At 53.3% G+C, this 22,321-nt stretch overlaps 1 protein-coding gene across 1 annotated transcript in view; it reads right to left on the bottom strand.

The window, feature by feature from the left end:
* Positions 1–22,015, bottom strand: part of Olfm2 (olfactomedin 2) — an 81,170-nt gene extending 59,155 nt beyond the window's left edge. The window contains exon 1 of the mRNA XM_052188975.1: positions 21,949–22,015. The gene's annotated coding sequence lies outside the window, so the exon portion shown is untranslated. The remainder of the gene's footprint in view (positions 1–21,948) is intronic.
* Between the last annotated feature and the right edge of the window lie 306 nt (positions 22,016–22,321).

Here is a 22,321-nt window from a genome sequence, read left to right as displayed (position 1 = left end):
TGTCGAGATTGTAATAATACAAAAGGGAAAAAGAGAGGGAGTCAGATGGGTGGAGTTGAGGGGAGCCCCACAAACAGACTGAAGATCAGAGGGGCTCCCCATAGAACCGGGAACAGGGCATGAGGGAAGTTTTCAATAGAAGAGCATCTTCCCTGTCAACAGGACAGAGCCACCATGATTAAAAAGATTGAGTGTGCGCCTCTGCCTCCCAGGGAACTACCAGCAGGGGGATGATAAAACAGTGGGGAGGCTGAGGAGCTTCTGCCGGGGTTCGAGGCCCACCCCCCATCTCAAAAGGTGAGGAGTTAGGGAGATCAATATTCAGTACTCCAGGCGACAAATCATGGGGAGGGAGGTGCTGGTACCAGGTGCAGGAAAAGAGAGGAAGCCAGGCAAAAACAGAAAAAGAAAAAAAGAAACACTAAGTCAGAACGAAAGACAAATTAGAAGGGAGGGGGGAGAGACTCAGGGAAGGAGAGAGAGAGAGAGAGAGAGAGAGAGAGAGAGAGAGAGAGAGAGAGAGAGAGAGAGAGAGAGAACACTACTCAGTGACAGACACAGCCAGAGTCACAGGCTGAAGATATATGGAGACTTCGAGATGTCCCCTAATCACTCCGACATAGAAGAACACCCTCTTGGCTCCCCCAAACCGCCCAGCTCCGCCCCACTCTGCCGGGATCTGGTTCAATTCCGCAGCCCTGCCGCCTCCGCCTGGGGCTGGAGCCAGCTTGGTACCCCAGTGGCACTAGCAGGTCCCCTCGGAGAGGACTCTAGCCCTGCAAACGCAATCATCAAACCCAGAGCAATGTCGGGCGCGGGGCTCCCTTGTGCCTCGGGGTCCAGCCCGGGACCCCCAAGAGACCACGTCCCCTCGAGATGACATTCCCGCCTGTACCCGAGATTCTGTCACTTTGGGGCTGTGAGGGTCCCTTTCCCAGGAGCTGCCGCGGGGTCTGCGGGCACCACGCCCCCCCCCAAGCCGGAGCGCCCCCCAGCCGGCTGGCCACTCACGATTTTCTCCGAGGAGCCCGCGCGGGACACGGTGCTGTTGAGTCCCACGAGCGAGGGTAGCGTCTGCGACATCCAGTTAGTGACCATGGCCATGGTGCTCAGCACCGCCCCGATCTTGAGCAGCGGCACCGACATCGCGCCCCTCGCCTCATGCCCCGCGCCACCACCCCAAAAAAAGGAGGTGTTCCGTCCCTTTTGCTCGGCACTCAAGCTGTCGCTTACCCACCCCGGTGGGGTGGAGGGTTGGGGGGTCCCGATGGCGAGATGACAGGGTCTAAGGGGGCGGTGGCCGGTGGGATGGGGTGACACTGGGGACGCGCGCGGCTGCGGCTCCGCGCGCCTCGCGGGCTCAGCTTTATAAGGCGCCGGCTCGGCCACCCCCTCCCGCGCCACCGCCGGGCACTTCCAGCCGCCGTGACGTCACGGCTCCGGCCCTAGAGCCAGCGGGGCTGGGGGGAGAATGGGGGTGCACCTACCCCGACCTCCACTTCCCCGCAGAGCCTCTGGCGGACCTTCCCCCACCTGCAGAAGTGGGGACATCCCCTGCCAGCGACACCCCTGCCACTTCCCCCCCTCGCCCCGCCGCCGCCGCCGCCGCGGCATCCCCGGCCCCGCCCCCCAGCCACATCCTCCATCCTCGCTCGAGTCCCCTCGGTACCCTAGTGGTGATCCCCGGGCTCCCCAGCACGCAGCATCCCCTCTCCAAGACCCCTACGTTTCAGGCCGAAAAAAATCCAGCCCATACCTTCCACCCCAAACTGGCAGGGGGTGGAAGTCGGGTGTCTCCACCCACCTGCTCGGTCCAGTGAAGAGCACGGTCCCGAGCCCGCATCGCACCGAGAGCAGTGCGGGACGGACTTCGGTGCTCGCCCGAGCTCCGGGACTCTTTTCTCCTGGCTTTCCTGGTCCCCAGATCATTCTGAAGGGGATCCCTCTGTGGATTCGGGACCAGGGAAGCCCAGGGTGGCCGGCACAGACTCTGGAGTGCGGGTGACTTGGGGAGTGGGAGGGTTTCCCCTGCGCGCCGGAGGGCGGCGGTGCCACTCGGGACTGTCGCGATCCCAGACAGTTCTTTTTGCAGACAAGTCCCAACGCACGGTTTGGCTCACAACTTGAACTTGGGGTGGGAGGCGGGGAACTTATACCTCGGGTCCCCTCCAGCCCCGCAGGGACCCGCACCGGGCTGGTCCCCTGGTGAGGGAGGTTGGAAGGCGCAGCGGGCGGCAGGGCCGGGCTGCGAGCGCCCGCGCGGTCGCCTCTCTTCGGCTTCGCACTCACGCCCCCTCCTGGCGTCCCCGCGTCACCTCCCGCCGCCGCCACCGCCGCCGTCGCCCTCGGCCGGCGGCCGCCGCCGTCTGGAGGCGGCGATGACTCAGGCCTTTACCGCGCCGGCCGCTTGCGGAGCCGGAAGCGCCCAACCTCGGGGTGCTGGGGGGTCCTGAACTGTCTCGACTCCACTGCGAAGCAGGTTCTGCCCCTACCCGACCTCCAGCCATAGCTATTCCAGGTCTGTCTCAGTTTCCTCATCTGTAAAGTGGTTCTGGGGAGCCGAGGTAGGTGTCTGAAGCTGGAGGTAGCCTGCTGCTCAACTACAGGCCACAGCTCAAGAACACTGCATTATGGAGACAGGACTTGAGGAAGGGCTGGACGGAGACCTTAGCTCAGTGGGAGATGCTTGCCTGACGCGCCTGAAGTCCCGGACGCCATCCCCACCACACCAGGGGGTTGGGGCATAGATCTCTAAAATCCCCGAGAAGAAAGGCAAAAGCGATAACGACTCCCCCAAAGTGTCCTCTGACCTCCACTTGAAGGCGGTGGCCATGCAGTCACCTGTCCCACCATGTTAGCACGTTAAGTGTAAAAAGACATTTAGGGACACAGGAAACAGAGGCAGGAGAGGTATCAGAAGGGAGACGGTACAGACTGAAGAAGACTAGAGTGTATGTAGAGTGTATGCACGCGTGCGTGACGAGGCCAGAGGTATACCTGGGGTGTCTTCCTCCGTACCCCTCTCTGCCTCGTTTTATTACGTTTTATTTAGTCTTTTTAGTGAGTTATTTTTGAGACACAGTCTCACTGTATAGCTCTGGCTCAGGCTAAAGGCCTGGGTTACCACACCTGCCTGCACCTTCATCTTTGACAAGGTCTCTCACTGAGCCTGGGCGTTCCTGATCTGACGAAGCTGACCAGACGGGCCCCAGAGACCCCGCCTCAGCTTACTCAGGCCATATCTGACTCCTGATTTAGATATTGGGGATCTGAACTCATACCTGGGTACTGAGTCACGTCTCCAGGTATGCCTTTAAACCCCGTGACACACCAGACGGTGAAGGAAGGGGCCATTTCAGTACCAGGAGGTTTTCAAACGGTGGGGGAAGACCAGTGCAGAGGACCTGGGGCTGGAACACGAGGTGCTTGGTCAAGAAAGGAGGACCTTGCTGTGGTTTAAAATCAGGTCTGTCTGACATCAGACTCTAAGACCACTGGGCTGCCGTGGGCCTCCACAGTCCCCTCCTCACCTTGGGTGCTAGGAAACGGGCCTCGCTCACAAGCCAGGCTTCTGTGAGGACTGTGAGCACTTCCAGGGCACCCCTTCTCCTTCCTCCATGCCTCCCAAATTCTCACTAAAGATGGCAACAGCCTTCTTGGGCTGGCAAGATTGCCCAGCAGATAAAGATAAAAGTCTGAAATACCTAGTTTGGAGTTTGGTCAACAGGGCACAGATGACGGAAGGAGAGAACCCACTCCCTCCAACCAGCACCTAATCTCCACATGCTTGCCATAGTGTGTGTGTGTGTGTGTGTGTGTGTGCCCTTCTCTCAGCTTCTGTACGTTTAATTGTCTCATCCCTTTTCCTGCCCCAGGACCTTTGCATTTGCCATTGCTGGAACCCAGCAAACATTTTACCACGGAAATCCAGCCGGCCTGCCCGCATCCTTCCCTTAAGGCTCCGTCCCGGTGGCGGTAAGCAACACGCCCTGCCGTCCAGGAAACAGTATTTCCTAGAACTCTTTGCCCACTGGCTTCTTCTTAAGCCAGTTAGGTTACACTTTGGGGAAAAACAGAGACAGAGGACAAGCGAGGCTTCCGCGTCCCTTTCTGCTTGGGTGGGACGGGGGCTATTTTTTTTTCTTTTTTAATTTTTCTAGTTACACTTACTTACTTACTTACGCTTGCGGTGGGGCACAGAAGTCAGAGAACAACTTGTGGGAGTTTCTTCTCTCTTGTACAGCGTGGGTCCTACCCGCGTGCGGAAGCCAGAAGAGCGCATGCGCTATCCTTTCTGACTCTCCCCTGGTTCACGCCTGACTGACTGGGGCATGCACATGTTTCTGTGTGTTCGCATGTGGGGGAGGTCATGACGTGGGGGATGCCCCGCCCGCATCAGCATCAGGTGTCTTCTTCCATCACTCTCGACTGTACTGAGTCAGAGTCTCCCAAGCAAACCAAGACCTTGCCAACGACTCCTCCAGACCCCGACAGCGCATTGTCTCTGACTCTCAGATGTTTGGGTCACCTGCCCACCCAGCATTAAAATGAACCCTGGGCGTCTCGAGTCTTCACGCTTGTGTGGCAAGCCATGTCCCCAGGTCTGAGTGTCGCTTTTGTGTCTATTTTTAGTTGTGTTTGCTTGTTTTCTGTGCTGGGCACAGAAGACGGGTCCTCATACATGCTAGGCACACGCATGTGTTTCAGATTCATAAGCCTCACTACAACATGGCCCGAATAATACCCGAAGAAACTTCCCTGACATTCCCTGACGTTAGAGCCCTTAGCACCATCTGCCATTACCTTGTTTAAGTCTTTTATTTATCAGCTACTTTTCTTCACTGCTGGGGATTAAGTCCAAGGTCTCATGCATGCTAGGCAAACACTATTGGGCCACATCTCTAGCCCCACCCCCTTTTGTGTAGCCAGGTTCCATTGTAGCCCAGGCTGGCCTGTGTAGCCAAGGGTGAGCCTGAACTCCAGATTCTCCTGCTTCAACCTCCTGAAGCCAGAATGACAGGCATGTGTCACAGTAAGAAATTAATTATTCACTAGTTGACTAAGTGTGTCTCTGAACAAGGCTTATTTGTGGTCCAAATCTCCACCCAGAGTCCACACCACTTCTGTTTCCCAGACACCCGACTGCAGTATTTCATGGGGCAACAAACTCATGTTCCCACTACAATTGTCCCCATTAGGAAGTCAGAGGGGGCTGGAGAGCAGCTCTGCAAAGCACTGACTGCTTTTCCAGATGACCTAGGTTCAGTTCCAGCACCGCAAATCAGCTCTCAACTGCCTATAACTCCAGTACCAGGGCAGCCAATGCCATCTTCTGGATTCCTGGGGTTCCTGTACTTATGTGGTATAGTTCTGTACAATCAGATACACATAAAAAAGTAGCCGAGGGGCTGGAGAGACGGCTCAGTGGCAAAAAGCACTGCCTGCTCTTCCAGAGGTCCTGAGTTCAATTCCTAGCACACACATGGTGGCTCACAATCATCTGTAATGGGATACACGCGTCTGAAGACAGCTAAAGTGTACCTCATATGCATAAAATAAATAAGTCTTTAGAGAAAAAAAGGTTATCTGAGAGGCTGGGGAGAGGACCAGTTCATAATGTCTTTGCCACATGCTCAGGTCCCGAGTTCAAACTCCCAGAGCTCGTGTAAAAACCTCGGGTTGGCCCATGTCTGTAATCTTTGTCCTGGGGACGGGGGGGGGGGGGGGGGGCGGCGGCAGGGGGGGACAGGAAGACCCCTGGTGCTCGCCCTCCAGGCAGCCTAGCCGGATCAGTGAGTTTCAGGTTTAAAGAAAAACTGTTTAAAGGAAGCTCTGGCCTTCTTGTTCTCACTCTGTCCTCTTGTCTCCCTCCTCTCTCCTCAGTCCCCTCCCCCTCCTCTACCCCTCCACTCTCTCTCTGCCTTCTGCCTCTCTCTCAATTCCCCTCTCCATGTCCTGAATAAACTCTATTCTATACTAAAAAAAGAAAGACTGTCTGTAATAATAATAATAATAATAATAATGATAATAATAATTAGAGAAGTGTTTGAGGAAGACACCCAAATCAACCCAGGGCCTACACACACATACACACACACACACACACCACACACACACACACACCACGCACACGCACACGCACACATGCACGCGCACGCACACGCACACGCACAGAGGCGTATCAGGGCGGGCTGTCTGTCTCTGTTACTAAATGCTTCCCTGCATGCAGGAGGCCCTGATCCTATCCCCAGCACTGCATAAACCAGGTACGGCCACACAATAATCCCAGATATAGATAGAGAGCAGGAGATGGAGGCAGGAGAATCAAGAGTTCAAGACCGGGGTTGGGGATTTAGCTCAGTGGTAGAGCGCTTGCCTAGCAAGCGCAAGGCCCTGGGTTCGGTCCTCAGCTCTGTTAAAAAAAAAAAAAAAAAAAAAAAAAAAAAAAAAAAAAAGAGTTCAAGACCAGCCTCAGCTACATAGTCGGGTCTATAGTGAACTGGAGACCCTGGCTGGGAAGAGAGTATTAAGCACCGTGAGAGTTGGTGTCTGGTACCCCTAATTCTGCCTCTAGGACTATAAAACATTTCCACTGCTCTGAGCTTTGTAACTTCCGGGAAGGTAAATAGGAACTTGTGGGGAAACCCAAGGATCTATCTGCCCCAGAGCAAAGGGTGAGTCTGCAGAAAGACACACGGGTGGCATTCATAGCAGAGAGTTTTCCAGTAGTGAGTAAGCCAGCCGGCCTGGCAGATAATGCGCAAATAACGAGGACACTGATCTGACTGAACTTTCAGCCCCAGGAGGAGGAACTGTCAGTGCCCACTCCAGCCTGCCTTGACCACACAGGCATTGTTCTCAGGGAAAGAAGCTGGAGAGTTTATGATTGCATTTACATAAAATGTCCAGGAAAAGGCAAGTCCACAGAGGCAGGGAAGGCAGCTTCCTGGAACTGACTCAGGCAGAAAGGAGAACAGAGTGGGAACATCCGCCCATCCCCCGACCAGACGGACGGGGTGCTGGCTCCACGCTTAGACAGGACACTTCAGGGTGTGTAGCCCCCGACTGGATGGAACAGCTTTACTTGTATTTTATTTTTTCAGACAGAGTCTCATAACCTAGGCTGGCCTTGAAATCACTAGGCAGCCAAGGAAAGTTGACCCTGAACTCCTGATTTCCCTGCCTCCGCCCCTGAGTTGGGGGTAACAGGCTGCACCACCACCCCTAATCTATTCGCTGCTGGGGATGAAGCCCAGGGCTTTGTGCAAGGTAGGCAAAGCACTCTACCCACGGAGTTACAATTCAGGCTCTTTTTACTTGGTCTCGCTGTGACGACTTTGCCCCTCACAGAACTGGCTACACAGCCCTCACGGGTTTTGAACTTGCAACAATCCTTCTGCCTGTACGTCCAAGTGCTAGGACGAAGCCTCATGGCTGCTGTAAACTTGACAAGCATTCTCGCCCTTACACACGGGGATGGCTGTTCTTGGTTGTCAACGTGACTGCATCTGGAATTAAGTAAAACTCAAGAGACAGAATACACCTGTGAGGGATTATTTTTTTCTTAATCCAGATCCTTTGAGGTGGGAAGATCCACCTTTAATCTGGGCCACATGTTCTGGTGGCGGCCTATGTAAAGGAGAGAGAGCCAGGCAGTGGTGGCGCACACCTGTAATCCCAGCACTTGGGAGGCAGAGGCAGGCAGATTTCTGAGTTCAAGGCCAGCCTGGTCTACAGAGTGAGTTCCAGGACAGCCAGGGCTACACAGAGAAACCCTGTCTCCAAAAAAACCAAAAAAAAGAAAGAAAGAAAGAAAGAAAGAAAGAAAGAAAGAAAGAAAGAAAGAAAGAAAGAAAGAAAGAAAGAAAAAAGAAAAGAAAAAAAAGGGCAAGAAGGAAGACTTTGCTCTTTCTTGACCATTGCAGTCGCTCTTGCTAGCAAGTCCACTCCTTAACTGGCAGCCGCGCCTGCTTCTTTGGGATTCCAGCACTTACTCTGAAGATCCGCTGGACATCCAGGCTCAGAGACTGAACAAATGCTCGGTTCTTGGACTTTCCATTGGTTTATACCCATTGTTGGGCCAGCTGGGCCACAGCCTGCACGCCACTCTGATAAACAAATAAATGAATGAAGATAGATAGATAGATAGATAGATAGATAGATAGATAGATAGATAGAGATGGATGGACAGACAGGCGGACAGATGGACGGATGGATGGATTGGATGGCTACGTAGGTAGGTAGATGGATGGATGGATGGATAGATAGATAGATAGATAGATAGATAGATAGATAGATGGATGGATGGATGGATGGATGGATGGATGGATGGATGGATGGATGGGTGGATGGGTGGGTGGGTGGGTGGGTGGGTGGATGGGTGGGTGGGTGGGTGGGTGGGTGGGTGGATGGGTGGGTGGGTGGATGGGTGGGTGGGTGGATGGGTGGGTGGGTGGATGGGTGGATGGATAGATAGATAGATAGATAGATGGATGGATGGATGGATGGATGGATGGATGGATGGATGGATGGATGGGTGGATGGGTGGGTGGGTGGATGGATGGGTGGATGGGTGGGTGGGTGGGTGGGTGGATGGATAGATACTCTCAGTTCTGTTCCTCTAGAAAGCCCTGACTAAATGCACACAGTGAAGAAGTCTGGCTCCATCCCACAGCCTGGCTCGGCCCTAACGCAGCCACAGAAACTAGAGCTTATGTCTTCTCGAGCTTTGTCACCCTCCACAGTTCTGTTCTTCAAGACAACACCAAAGCCAGCTCTCATGCGTGTGAACAAACGTTTAAGTGTGAGTGTGGATGCACACGTATCTTTGCTTAAGTAGTAGGCCAGCTGTCTTCCTCTATGGGTGACCAACTTAGAGTTCGTTTTGGTTTGTTTTGGTTTGTTGGGTTGCTAGACAGGGTTTCTCTCTGTAGCCCTGGCTATCCTAGAACTTGCTTTGTAGACCAGGCTGGTGTCAAAGGCGGAGATCTGCCTGCCTCTGCCTCAGGAGTGCTGGGATTAAAGGTGTGTGTGCAGCACCACTGCCCGGCTTCAGTTTGTTTTGACAGAGGCTTCCTCGTTGTGTACAGAGCTCACCAATTTGTCTGGGCTGGCTGCCAGAGGCCCCACAGATCCTTCTGTCTCTGCATCCTCTAGGACACGGTGCACACAGCGGCCCCCCAGGTCCACACGCTTACATGATACGCACTTTGCTGACTGAGCCATCTCCTTTCTGAGTCAGGGTCACACTGTGTAGTTCTGCTAAGGCTAGCGCTCTCCGTGTAGACCAGGCTGCCCTTGAATTTACAGAGATTTGCCTGCCTCTGTCTCTAAGTACTGGAACTAAAAGCATCCAACAACAACCCTCATTTTAAAAATCAGTCAACATGGCTGGGAATGGAGCTCAGAGGTGGAGTGCTTTCCCATCAGGCGTGGGGCTCTGGGTTCAATTCCAAGAACAGCAAATAAACAAGAAAAAAAACGAGGGTTTAGGAGCACAGAGAGGCTGATACTCCTTCCCAAAGTCACCCAGCATTCGGTCACAGCTCTATATGGATCTGATTCACCGGGACTAGTTCAGCGTGGGGAAGCGTGGACGTGGACTCCTACCTCACATTCTATACAAAAATCAATCCTCTGGGATCTGGAAAATCACGTCAGTAGACAAAGTGTTTGCTGTGCGACGTGAGTGTGATTCCCAGAACCCAAAAAAGCGCTGATGATCTTAGTACTGAACCTGCCACAAAAATGCCACGGTGCAATCGTGGAACGACGGTCACGGAGGCAACCAGCCATTTCTGTCAGACTTGAAGTCCACTACCCAGAAGAGTCTGGTTCCTGTAAAGCTGGTCGGAAGACCATCGTGTGGGAGACCATGGCCCCTAGGGGCGACCCACTGCTGTCCCTCTGCTGAAGGGACACTTTGCCAAACTGCCTTCCTTTCTACCCATAGATCTTTGCAGCTCTCGCCCTCACCCCCAGGAGCATCCTCTGCAGAGTGCAGCAGTTAGCGCAGAAACCGAGCGAGCGAGACGGTGACCCAGTCCTCCGCCCTAAATGGAGCCTCAGTCTCAAACCTCCAGAGCCGGCCCCCTCGCAAGGCCCAGGACTCATCGCGGGAGATGACAGAAAGACCGGACGGGGAAGAATGCTGTGACACGCTGGCCTCTGCACAGGACATGGCACTGCACTGAGGAGCTTACTATAGGTGCGTTACCTACACAAGACCCAGACAAGTCAACAGGAAGCACCGCTTGGTTCTGGGGGCGGGGACAAGGGAGACCACAAAAGGAAATGTTTTGGGGCATTTCCGGGAAAGTGGGACAGGGGAGCTGGGAACGGGCATGGACAAGGTATGTTGCATACATGCATGAAGTTGTCAGGGAATAGATAAAAGGTAGTTCTTAAAGGAAGAAAAGGCTAGGCATGCTGCACATGCCTGTATCTCAGTGCCAGGGAGGCGGGACATCCTACTGGCCAGGCTAGTAGACCAGGCTAGCCTACATGGTAAACTCCAGGTCAGCGAGAGACTGTCTCCAAAACATACAGCAGCTGGCTCCTGGGGAATGACACGCAAGGTTGACTTCTGACCTCTACACACACACACACACACACACACACACACACAGAGAGAGAGAGAGAGAGAGAGAGAGAGAGAGAGAGAGAATCAAAACTTTATTCGACAGTAAAGTTTCGGAAGAAAATACAGAAGGGTTATCTTTATTTTGTGGGCGTGATGTCAGCTTATCTGTGAACTTGGTACAGTCTAGTTCACATAGGAAGCAGATCTCAGTGAGGACTTATCTAGATTAGGCTGGCCCGTTGGTGTCTGTGGGAGACTGTCTTGACTGCATTAACTGGGTTGGGAAGCCCCTGCCCACTATGGGCAGCACCAATCCCTAAACTTCCCAGAAGTGAAGGAAGCCAGCTGAGCACACGGTTGCGGTCCCCTCTCTGTGCCCCTGAGTATGCCGCCTACGAGCTCTGGTCACCTTGACCTCCCGTGATGCTGCTGCCCTCGGCCACACCCTGAAGCTGTGACTAAACGCAAACGCTTTCACCCCCAACGACTTCTGTCCAACAACTTGATATAAGGCAGACACTGGAAAAGGCAAGTTTTTCTCAGACATTGCTGGGTCTGGCAGAGATCTCTGGAGCAAGCTAGCTCAAATCAGTGAACTCTGGGTTCAAATGAGGCACCCTACTTCAATGCATAGGGTGGAGAGCAATCATGGAGGGCATCCAGCCTCTGGCCTCTGCATTCACACATGCACAAGTGTGCCCACACACACAGGGGCACCCCCGTGCACAGGTGTACCCACAGACCCTTAAACACACACACAACCACAAGACCAGACATTTAGTATGGGTAGGATATCTACATGCCAATAACAGGTACTTAACATTGTAAGTCATAAAAGTGCCCCTTAGAGAACCTAGTTTGTGGCTATCAGAATATCAGAGAAGAAAAAAAAAAAAAAAAAAACCAAGACCATGCCAGGAGTCCAAAGGATGTGAGATTGAGATGGCTGGAGTCTGCCTAGTAGAAGGGTTAATTTGTATAGCTGCCAGAACACTCTCTCTCTCTCTCTCTCTCTCTCTCTCTCTCTCTCTCTCTCTCTCTCTCTCTCTCTCTCTCTCTCTCTCTCTCTCCTTATTTATTTATTTGATGCATGCCACAGCATGGGTGTGAGGGTCAGAAGTCATCTTGCAGCAAACAGTTCACACACACACACACACACACACACCTTGGTTTTTGTTTTTTTGAGCCCTGGCTTTAGTAGTCCTGGATGTTTGGGAACTTGCTATGTAGACCAGGCCTAGACTGAATTCAGCTCACAGAGATCTACCTACCTCTGTGTCCTGACTAGTGGGATCATGAGCCACACCCACATTTGCCAGAAACTTCTTCAACACTGAAGAACTTCATCAGGATTTCCCGCATAACTCAGCAATCCCACGTCTGGTCATACAGAGAACATTGTCACAATTCATACATTCTTTTCTTTATTTGTTTATTGTCTGTCTGTTTGTTTTGAGACAGGTTTTCTCTGTGTAACTGTCCAGGCTGTCCTGGAACTTGCTTTGTTCCTTGAACTCACAGAGTTCAAGGCTGGCCTTGAACTCACAGAGATTTGCCTGTCTCTGCCTCTGGAGTTCTAGGATTAAAGGTGTGAGCCACCGTGCCTGGCTCTTTTATTTATTTTTATTTATGAATGTGTGTATATGTGCATATTTGTCTCTGTGTGTGAATGTAATACCCACAAAGGCCAGAAGGGGGCGCCCTGGAGCTGTAATTAGAGGTAGCTGTGAGCCGCCCCTTTTGGGCTCTGGAAACCAAACTTGGGTTCCCCAAAAGAGGAACAAAACCTTAATTGCTGAAGCACTTCTTAGTCCCATGGTTCCCAGACTCCATGGGCAAATGCATCTGCTCCATAGGATTTATTTCTCTCCAAAGCCAACAGAGGCCTCTGTAGCCTCAGTATTGACTGAGGCATGTGTGAGTTCCCAGCTGGGGTTAAACCAGATTTTGCTGGGTTTTCTAATTTCATGCTAGAATGATGAGAATCGAGTTTTGACACTTCTGTGTTTTTGTTTGTTTGTTGCTCTTTTAAAACATTGTCTCACATAGCCCAGGATAGCCTCAAAATTGGTATATCGCCAAATATGACTTTGAATTCCTGATTCTCCTCGCCAGGGAGCACTCATGGGAGTGCTCCACCATGCACAGTGTCTGTGGGGCTGGGGTTGGAACACAGGGCTTTGTGTGCTAGGCGGGCACTTGACCTAAGAGCCATCTCCACAGCCAGTGCTGGGCTTCAGTTGTTCTGATTTTGAGACAGTTTAGTGTTTAATGTGTGTGTGTGTGTGTGAGAGAGAGAGAGAGAGAGAGAGAGAGAGAGAGATTTTATGTGTATGTGTGCTTTGCCTGGTGCCTGCGGTGGTCAGAAAAGGGCATCTGTTTCTCTGGAACCGTGGTTAGGGTGGATTTTAGCTGCCATGCGAGCGCTGGTGACCACACCTGGGTTCTACGGAACAGCAGCCAATGCACCTAACCACTGAGCTCTCTCCCAGCCTGTGACTACTTACCCACAACTCAACACATTCTGAAATCCTTAACTTAGAATTCAAGGTCTTTGTAGCCAGATCACAATCATCCTTCCCACATTGACCTCCGACCTCACCTCCCATCCACAACCAACCTGAGTTCCCACTCCCAGAAGCCAGGTGCTTCCGGTTCATGTCGGCTTGGGGGAAAAACACCGATCCTCTGCATACTATGTGTGTGTGGCACTGAGCTGTGTCCCCAGCCCCTCCCTGCTCCCCCCCCACTAGGCAGGGGCTCGACAGCTGAGCCACTCCCCCAGCTTCCTTTTGTTTTTTTTAAAACAAAACCTTGTTAAGTTGCCCACGCCAGCTTTTAACTTTCAAGTTTTGTGCCTCAGCCTTCAGAGGGCGAAGACGGCAGCTGGCCGCCATGCCCAGCTTGCACCCGTCTCTCGGACTTGTAGACTCTCCGACGCTCGGCCGCAAGCTGCGCCTCTCCTCTCGCCCTGCCACCAGTGTGTCACACTGAAATTACCAGAGAAACCAGGGAAAAAGAAGTATCCATCTCTCGGTGTGTTCACTGTCTTTCTGTTTTTTCTTTCTTTACTTTTTTATCCTAAGACTTATGTATTTATTTTATGTATGTGAGTGTTCTATCTGCATGCACACCTGCAGCCCAGCAGAGGGCATCAGATCACACTATAGATGATAGTGAGCCACCATCTCTCCCTCCCTCCCTCTCTCCCTCTCTCTCTCTCTCTCTCTCTCTCTCTCACATGGTTGCTGCAATTGAACTCAGGGCTTCTGGAAGAGCAGCCCGTGCTCTTAGCGGACGAGCCATCTCTCCAGCCTCCTCTTTCTTTTTATATTAAAAAATGATTTATTTATTTTTATTTCATGTGAATTGGTGTTTTGCCTACATCCTACATGCATGTCTATCCGAGGACGTCAGATATTTTGGCGTTACAGACAGTTGTGAGCTGCTACATGGGTCCTGGGGATTGAACCCAGGTCCTCTGGAAGGGCAGCCAGTATTCTTAACTGTGAAGCTGTCTCTCCAGCCTTACCGGGTTATTTTTCTTGAGGATAATTGGAATCTCTGAGCTTCAGGGATGAGGAGTTGTGTATCCTCTCCACGGCCTCGACTGACTTTATTTTTGGCTTTCTTTATTTCTGTGCAGTGACGTTTTATAGTTCTGTCTTCAAAGTAGGACTTAGCACCCAGTAGTACAGATCATTAGAACTGTGTGTAAAGGGGCTGGCAAGATGGCTTAGCAGGTAAAGGCGATTGCTGCTAACACTGATGACCTGAATTCTAGCCCTGGGACCCATAAGGTAAAAGGAGAGAACCGACTCCTACAAGCTGTCCTCTGGCCTCCAGAATCAGACACAAGCTCACACTAAGATAAATAAATGAAATGGGCCAGCAGACAAAGTGTGCAGACCTGACTTCTGATTCCCAAAGCCCATGTAAACGGTGGGCATGGGCTGCACGGACTCTCAGCTCTCACGGGGTGGAAACGGGAACTTCAGAGAGAGCTGTCTCGCTAGACTGCCCGAATCAGCACCCTCCAAGTTCATGGACAGATCACGCTGCAGCGTAAAATAGAACGCCATCTAGGAAGACCACAGATGCCAGCCTTTGGCCTTCAGATGCACACACAGCCACATACATGCTAACCGACACACACACACACACACACACACAGGGGTGGGAGTGGAGGAGGAGCAGGAGACGCCGGGGCTTACTCGTGCTGAGGTGAATAGCCTTGCAAACACACCTCATCCAATCTCTTGTCCACTGGGGTGTTTCCGCTTCCGCTTGGATTGTGAGGCACCGACGGACTGAGCGTATCAGGGCTGCTGCTCTCTGAATGTGGGAACGTAATCTGTCACCCCTAGGGTGACCGTACCCAGTCCCATACTTGGTAAGCTTCAGGCCAGTGAGAGAGAGAGATCCTCTCTCAAAAACACAAAGTGAGGCAGGTGAGGAGATTCAGAGACTAAAGTCGCTTGGCGCCAAACCTGAAGACCTGAGTTCCAAGCAGGGAAAGAGAGAACTGACGCCCCGGAGTTGACCTCTGACCTCGACATGCTCTGAGTTCCATGTGGGCACCAGGCTAAGAACTCTCCCCTTCCCAAACAAATAAATGTGATTAAAATTTTAAAACAAAACAAAGCCAGATGGAGATGAGGCATGCCTTTAATCCTAGCAGTACGGAGGCTGAGCAGGCAGATCTCTGTGAGTTCGAGGCCAGCCTGGTCCACAGAATGAATTCCTAGACAGCTAGGGCTACACAGAGAAACCCTGTCTTGGAAAGCCAAAACCAAACAAACAGTAACAACAAGAAAACCAAGCCGAGTGCTTCTGAGGAGCCCAAACTGAGGTATGCCTGTTAAATGTCTGCTGCACAGGCGGGCATGCACACACTCATGCATGCTTGTATAAACACAAGCGCGCGCGCGCGCACACACACCACCTCACTTCCTGCACAAACCTCGCTCCACCACTAGGTGTCGCCCCAGCCCCTCCGTTTTGGGCCCAGCCCCGGGAGGCTCCCCTTGCGGTTTGTCCTGATTTCCCCGCCCCCAGGCAAGCTGGGACGCTAACACCTTGGGAAAGAGGAGGAAATCCAGCTCGGCTCTAAGTAGCAGCGCCTCCGTGGAATTTCAGCCTCGCCTGACACCCACGATCTCAGGCGCCGCCCTTGGCACAGGGGCCCCCACTTCTCCAGTGCTTTGCTTTCTGAAGTTTCCGTTAACAACAACAGAAAATATTCTGTGGGAAAGTCCAGAACTATGTGAATCATACATTTTGTTTCCTTGTGACAGGGTCTCATTTTGTAACCCAGGCTGGCCCCAAATTAGCGGCAACCAGTGTCCTTCTTCTGAGGGCTGGGATTCTGGGGACCCCACCACACCTAGATTCTGTAGTGCTGGCAATGGAATCCCGGGCTTTGGATGGGAGCTACGCACATCAGCCTGGTTTGTTTTGTGGTTAGAGCGGCGGGGTGTCTCACGTAGCCAAAGCCAGTCTGGAACACTACGTAATGTAATAGAGCACTGGTCCTCACCCTTCCCGATGCTTAGACCCCCTCTGTGGTGACCCCAGCCATCAAAATTATTTTGTTGCTACTTCATAACTGTAATTCACCACTGTTATGAATTGTAGTGTATATACCTGATATGCAGAATGTCTGCTATGTGACCCCCAGGGTTCTCAACACACAGACTGAAGGCTTCTGCAGAGGAGGTTGACCTTGAACCCCTGATCTTTTGGGATCACAAGCGTTTGACACCATAGTTGGCTCTGTGTGGTGCTGAGGACTGGAACTCAGAGCTTCGTACGAAACGGGCAAGCAGTGGGTTATACACGCAGTGGGTTATACACTCCAGCCCTGTCAGCTCGATCCTTGAGTTTCCAATGGTCCACTCTTCTTAGCAGTGTGGGAGCGTCTCTTCCCCCCCCCCCCTCGCTGTCCTGCCTGGGGAGGAACCTTCCCTTCTTGTCCCTCTGGTTACTCAGAGCCCCTCAGTCCTCAGCCTGGCTGCGGTGACACTGAAGCCTGCAGGTGTGTCTCTCTTCATAACTCTCTCAAATAAATGACTTTAGATGGCCGATCACAGCAGCCTTCTGAGAGAAAGTGTGAAGAGGGAGGGGTATTGAAATAAAGGTTCCGAGGGGAACAGTATCCAGGTATACGGAAGGGAGTGGGAAGTGCAAAGGCCCTGAGGCATATGATAAATGGGACTAGCTCTTCCCATCCAGTGGGGACACCTAAAGCATTGACCTGAAGCCCAGATAAGACCAAGATAAAGTTAGCCGGGCGGTGGGGGCGCCCGCCTGTAATCCCAGCACTCTGGGAGGCAGAGGCAGGCGGATTTCTGAGTTCGAGGCCAGCCTGGTCTACAGAGTGAGTTCCAGGACAGCCAGGGCTACACAGACAAACCCTGTCTTGAAAAAACCAAATCCAACCCCCCCCCAAAAAAAAGACTAAGATAAAGCTAAAGCGGGTGTGTGAGGTGCACACCTGTCACCCTAGCATTTGAGAGGTGAAGGAGGAGGATCAGGTGTGTAAGGACATCCTTGCATCCTTGGCTACATAGTGAGTCCATCCTGGTCTACATGTAACTTTGTCTCAACAAAAACTAAAATATTTTAAAGTAAACAAAGTTAGACTTCAGGGAGGACTTTTAGATGTTGGGAAGAGGACACCAGCTCGAGGGCAGACGGCAGGCCAAGGACTGTCAGGGTCCCTGTAAGTCACTCATGAATCATGCACTTGGGCCAGAGAGCTGGCTCAGTGAGTGGAGAATTTGTGGCCCAAGCATGGGAGCCAGAGTCTGGATCCCTGCACCCACATAAACACCAAGTACAGCTGCGCACCCTGTAGTCCAAGACAGATGGGAGGACAGAGACGGGAGGACGGAGATCAGAGGATGGAGACAGAGGTCTCCTGGAGCTCAGTGGCAGCCAACCGAAGTGTGAGCTCTGGGTCCAGTGAGTGTGAGCTCTGGGTCATGAGAGTGTGAGCTCTGGGTCCACTGAGTGTGAGCTCTAGGTCCAGTGAGTGTGAACTCTGGATCCAGTGAGTGTGAGCTCTGGGTCTGTGAGAGTGAACTCTGGGTCTAGTGAGTGTGAGCTCTGGGTGCAGTGAGAGTGTGAGCTCTGGATCCAGTGAGTGTGAGCTCTGGGTGCAGTGAGAGTGTGAGCTCTGGGTCTAGTGAGTGTGAGCTCTGGGTCTGTGAGAGTGTGAACTCTGGGTCCAGCAAGTGTGAGCTCTGGGTCCAGTGAGTGTGAGCTCTGAGTCCTGTGAGTGTGAGCTCTGGGTCCAGTGAGTGTGAGCTCTGGGTCCTGTGAGCGAGGGTCTCAAAACTAAGGGGGAAGGGCATGAGAGGACTCCACAGAGAAGCACACTCGAGCTGGGCATGGTGGTGAACGCCTTTGTCCCAGCACTGAGGAGGCAGATGCAGGAGGATCTCTGCGTCTGGGGTCAGCCTGGTCTACACAGGACAGCTGGGGCTGCACAGAGAAACTCTGTTTTGAACAACAAACAAACAAAACACCAAAAGCCACCAAAAACCCTTAAACTGAGGGCTGGAGAGATGGCTCAGTGGTTAAGAGCACTGGCCGTGTGCCTTCCAGCACAAAATAGCTAAGACACCGCAAACAATTAAATTTCAAAAACGTTTTTAAAACGAGGAAGAGGACGAGTGAAGATGACACCCAGGTTGACCTCTGGCCTCCACATGCACACACACATACATGACAGCATGCACACATACATGCATACACACATACATGGAGAGACACATACATGATGGCATGCACACATACATGCACACACACGTACATGATGACACACACACAAAGACATACACATATCACACACGCTTGCACAGAACGGTGGCCAGGACTAGACTGAGAGGCAAATCCTAGCCAGGCAGGAAGACGCCTCTGACAGGTGCCAAGTCCTCCCCCACCTCAGATCCGACCACTCACGGTCACGGCTCCTAGCCCGGCCACCCTGCTGGCTTCGTTGGTCTCAGTCAGCTCCCTAAAATAAATGTTCCCAGGGAACAGTGGAAAGTGCAAAGGTCCTGGGGCATCTGGTTAAATCAAGCTAGTTCTTCCCATCCTGCAGGGACCCCTAAAGCATTGGCCCCAAGCCCAGATAAGACTAAGATAAAGCTAAATAGGTGTGGGGTACACACCTGCTGTCCCCGAAGCAGGCGGATCTCTGTGGGTTCAAGGCCAGCCTGGTCTACAGAGTTCCAGGACAGCCAGGGCTACACAGAGAAACCCTGTCTTGACTAAGACAACAACAATCACAGAAAAAAGATTTACCTTTATGTTTCAGTTGTGTGTGTGTGTATGTGTGTGTGTGTGTGTGCACGTGTGTGCCTGTGTGTGCCTGTGCGTGGAGGCAGGGAGAGTGTGCTGGCCGCTATCTGCTGTGTGCGGGCGCTGCAAATCAGACTCCAGTCCTCTGCAAGATCAGTGACCTGGTTATTTTTTTATGGCCACCTTGAGAAAAGGCGCCCTCAGCTGAGGGAGCCGCCATGCCTGTGAGAGGCGCCGCCGGTGACTGACAGAGGAAGGCCTAGCCCAGGGTGGGCAGCGCCATCTGTAGTCAGGTGGGCGGGGCTGGGTGAGAAGGCTGGCCATAGTGGAGAGTTCCTCCACAGTCCCTGCGTCACTGCTTGCCCTGAGCCCCACAGTGACACCCGAAGTGTGTAAGCCAAACAACCCTCTCCTCCTCGTCAGTTCTGTCCCACACAAAGCAAAGTAGAATAAACACCAGGCCCCCGACCTCTGAGCCATTGCTCCAAATCCCCACCACTGTTTCCACTCTTTAATCTCGGTTGTGTGTGTGGGGGGGGGGGGGGAGGCTGGCCTTGAACTCACAATGTGATGGAGAATGACCTTGAATTTCTGATCGTCCCTCCACCTCCCCACCCCACCCACCCACGCCGGGTTACAGGTGGGGTCACCATGACTATCTTCTACTTGTGATTTTTTTCCTATTTGCACAGGATTACACACGGATCCAGCCCTGGAGCTGATGTACACATTATTTGGGTTTCGTCCGTCTGCTACACCTGAAGGTCAGCTGCAGGAGGCCTGGGCCTCACTGCTTCATGGAGTCTGGTGATTGAACACTGAGGAAATGGTTCCCCAGAGAGGGCTCTGCTGGGACTGGGGCGAGGTGTCTGGGACAGAGAAATGAGAGGGGCAGGGCCGCTTCCCTCAGAGCCCCGCCCGGCTCTCTTCTCCTCCCTGGCCTATTTTGCCCTCTTCCTCTCCTTCCCCTTGTGGAGACAGACCGTGTTAACAACAGTATTTTTTTTTTAAGCCATCACGTGGTGCCCCCTAGTGGCCACCTGAAGCAGTGCAGCCAGTGACTGCTGCCCCCCAAAAGTCGCGACTGAGATTTCCCTGCTTCAGCCCCTGCAGGCTCTAGCGTGAGGCCCCTCCCTTGCTCTCCAAGTAGCTCCACCCCCCAATCAGCCCCTCCCCGAGCCCCTCCCTCCCTCCCTCCCTGGGGTTTCTCCGCAAACTGGCCTTGGGACTGGAAACCCCAAGGGGTGACTCAATTACCCACAGAAACTAAAGTCGCCTTCCCTCCTGGTTCATTTTTTGCCACCCATTTTTCAGGTGTGCGTTTTTCTCTTTTTGTCTCCTTCACACGTGCTGTGCCTAGTTCCTGTGGGCTTGCGTTCTGTGTGCTCACTGTGCAACCGGCTGTGCTTTCCCCACGCTGCGTGTCTGGGCTGAGATGGTCCGAGCGCAGGGAACCCCACAACATCTCCCTATAGAAATCCTACACGGACCCATCTCGGCCAGCACTCGAGAATGGGGTGTAATTACAGCTGATTGCCCTCTTATCAGAAAAGGAAAGGTGTCCAGACCCTTATTATAGTGAGTTTCTACCTAGAAACCCCGCCTAGTCACGTCGACCCAGACGGCATAGACACTGGAGTGGATTATTTTACAAATGCTAAATGTGTAGGTTCAGGAGAGACCTGCCTGAGTTCTGTCTTGTCTGTGCTACTCCTGGGCTGTCTGGGCTTAAGCACGTGACCTAACTTTTCTGTGCCTCAGTTTCCCTATCTCTTAAATGAGCGTAACCCGGACACCCTACCATCTATAGATAACACACCCAGAGGATTAAGCACCCTTGCCCCTGCCGTGTTTGCAATACAACCTTGATCATTAGTCTTTCTACAACGTTTGCTATTATGTTATTGTTTTATTGATAGCAGCACCCGAACTCCCCCACATGAGATCTTGGGGGTATTCCCATCCCCAAGATGGAGGAGGATGAGGTTTCTCAATAGTAGAAGATGGCTTGGACCCTCCACATTTTGCAAAGCGTTTCCAGCTTATCCGAAAGATGGGGTACCACAGGGAGCCACCTCATGTGCCAGACCAGGGATGGGGTGTGCACAGAGCCAGCACACACAGGGCCTGGATGTCACGTTTGCACACACAGCCTGTCACCCCGAACACCCCGTTTTAGAATGATGTATTCAACCAAAGACACAGAGTGCCCTCACATGGCCACACACCTGACTGTCACTCGAGTTTTGGACAACCCAGGCATCTGGGCACAGCCATGAGGACAATTGTCACACCCCATTATTGACATACAGCGGGAGCCGGACGAACACACCACAGAGATTCACAGGTCCTCATGCCGGGTCACACAGCCAGTCACAGACAGACCCACAACTCCTATCTATCATCACACTGGTCCTCGGGTCACCCTGCCCCCACTGCCACTCAAGCACTCTCCCACACATGCACACACCCTCTCCCAGTCACACCCCAATTCACTCACATTTGAACACACACACACACACACAACTCCCCTGGGTCACACCCAGCCACAACACAAAGACACACGTTTCCCCGGCACCCAGGAGCTGCAAGCACCTGGTGCACATTCCTGTCAGTCATTCACACGTGAGTCCCGCCCCCTTCCCCACTATAGGGGTGCAGGCAATGGATGTGGGGAGCTTTAGGAGCGAAACACCCTGGCCCCATGGTGGGCAAGTGACTGACTGGCAACACCCCAAAGCCCCCCTGAAGTTTCCCTCCCCAGTCTCACGGCTAGATGCTAGGATGTAAGCTGTGGCTCATCGAGGGGGGCTGGAACGAGTGTCTTCCCCAGTCTCCCCAGATTAAGGTTGCAGTGGGTGTCCCCAGGGTTTCCCCAAACAAGGGTAGATGTTCCAACCCCTCCTTTGCTGCGACCTTCCCCATTTGCCCCTCACATCCTGCAGCTGTCAGAAGGGGAGGCTGGCGGACCCCAAAGCTCTTGTTCGCCGGATCCCTCTGAGCCCGCGTCCCCTCCAGGGCTCCCCAGCGCCCGCACCTGCCCGCGGGGCCCCTACCTGTCCGGCGAGGCCTGGGCACAGCAGCCACAGCAGCAGCGACAGCCGCGGGACCGTGAGCGGCCACATGACGCGCCCCCCGCCCGACAGGCGCCTGGGTAATGGGGACCCGCCGCCAGGCGCGACCCCGCCCGCCCGCCCGCCCGCCCGCCCGCCCGCTCGGGCGACCCGAGCGCCTCCTCCCCGCCTCGCCCGCGGCCGGGATTCCACCCCACCCCCGCCCCGCGCCCAGCCTTTGTGGCGGGCTCCGCCCCCAGCCCCGCCCCCAGCCCGGCTCTGGGCGACAGCCCCATGGAGTGGGGCCCCTGCCAGCAGGTGGGGAGCTGACACGGGTGAGCAAGGCGGGCAGGAACCAGACCCGGCAGCCCCCCCA

This window comes from Apodemus sylvaticus, chromosome 7, assembly GCF_947179515.1.
Source record: "Apodemus sylvaticus chromosome 7, mApoSyl1.1, whole genome shotgun sequence".
Classification (NCBI taxonomy): Eukaryota; Metazoa; Chordata; class Mammalia; order Rodentia; family Muridae; genus Apodemus; species Apodemus sylvaticus.
Note: the sequence above shows the minus strand (reverse complement) of the source record. Positions and strands in the feature narration are given on the sequence as shown.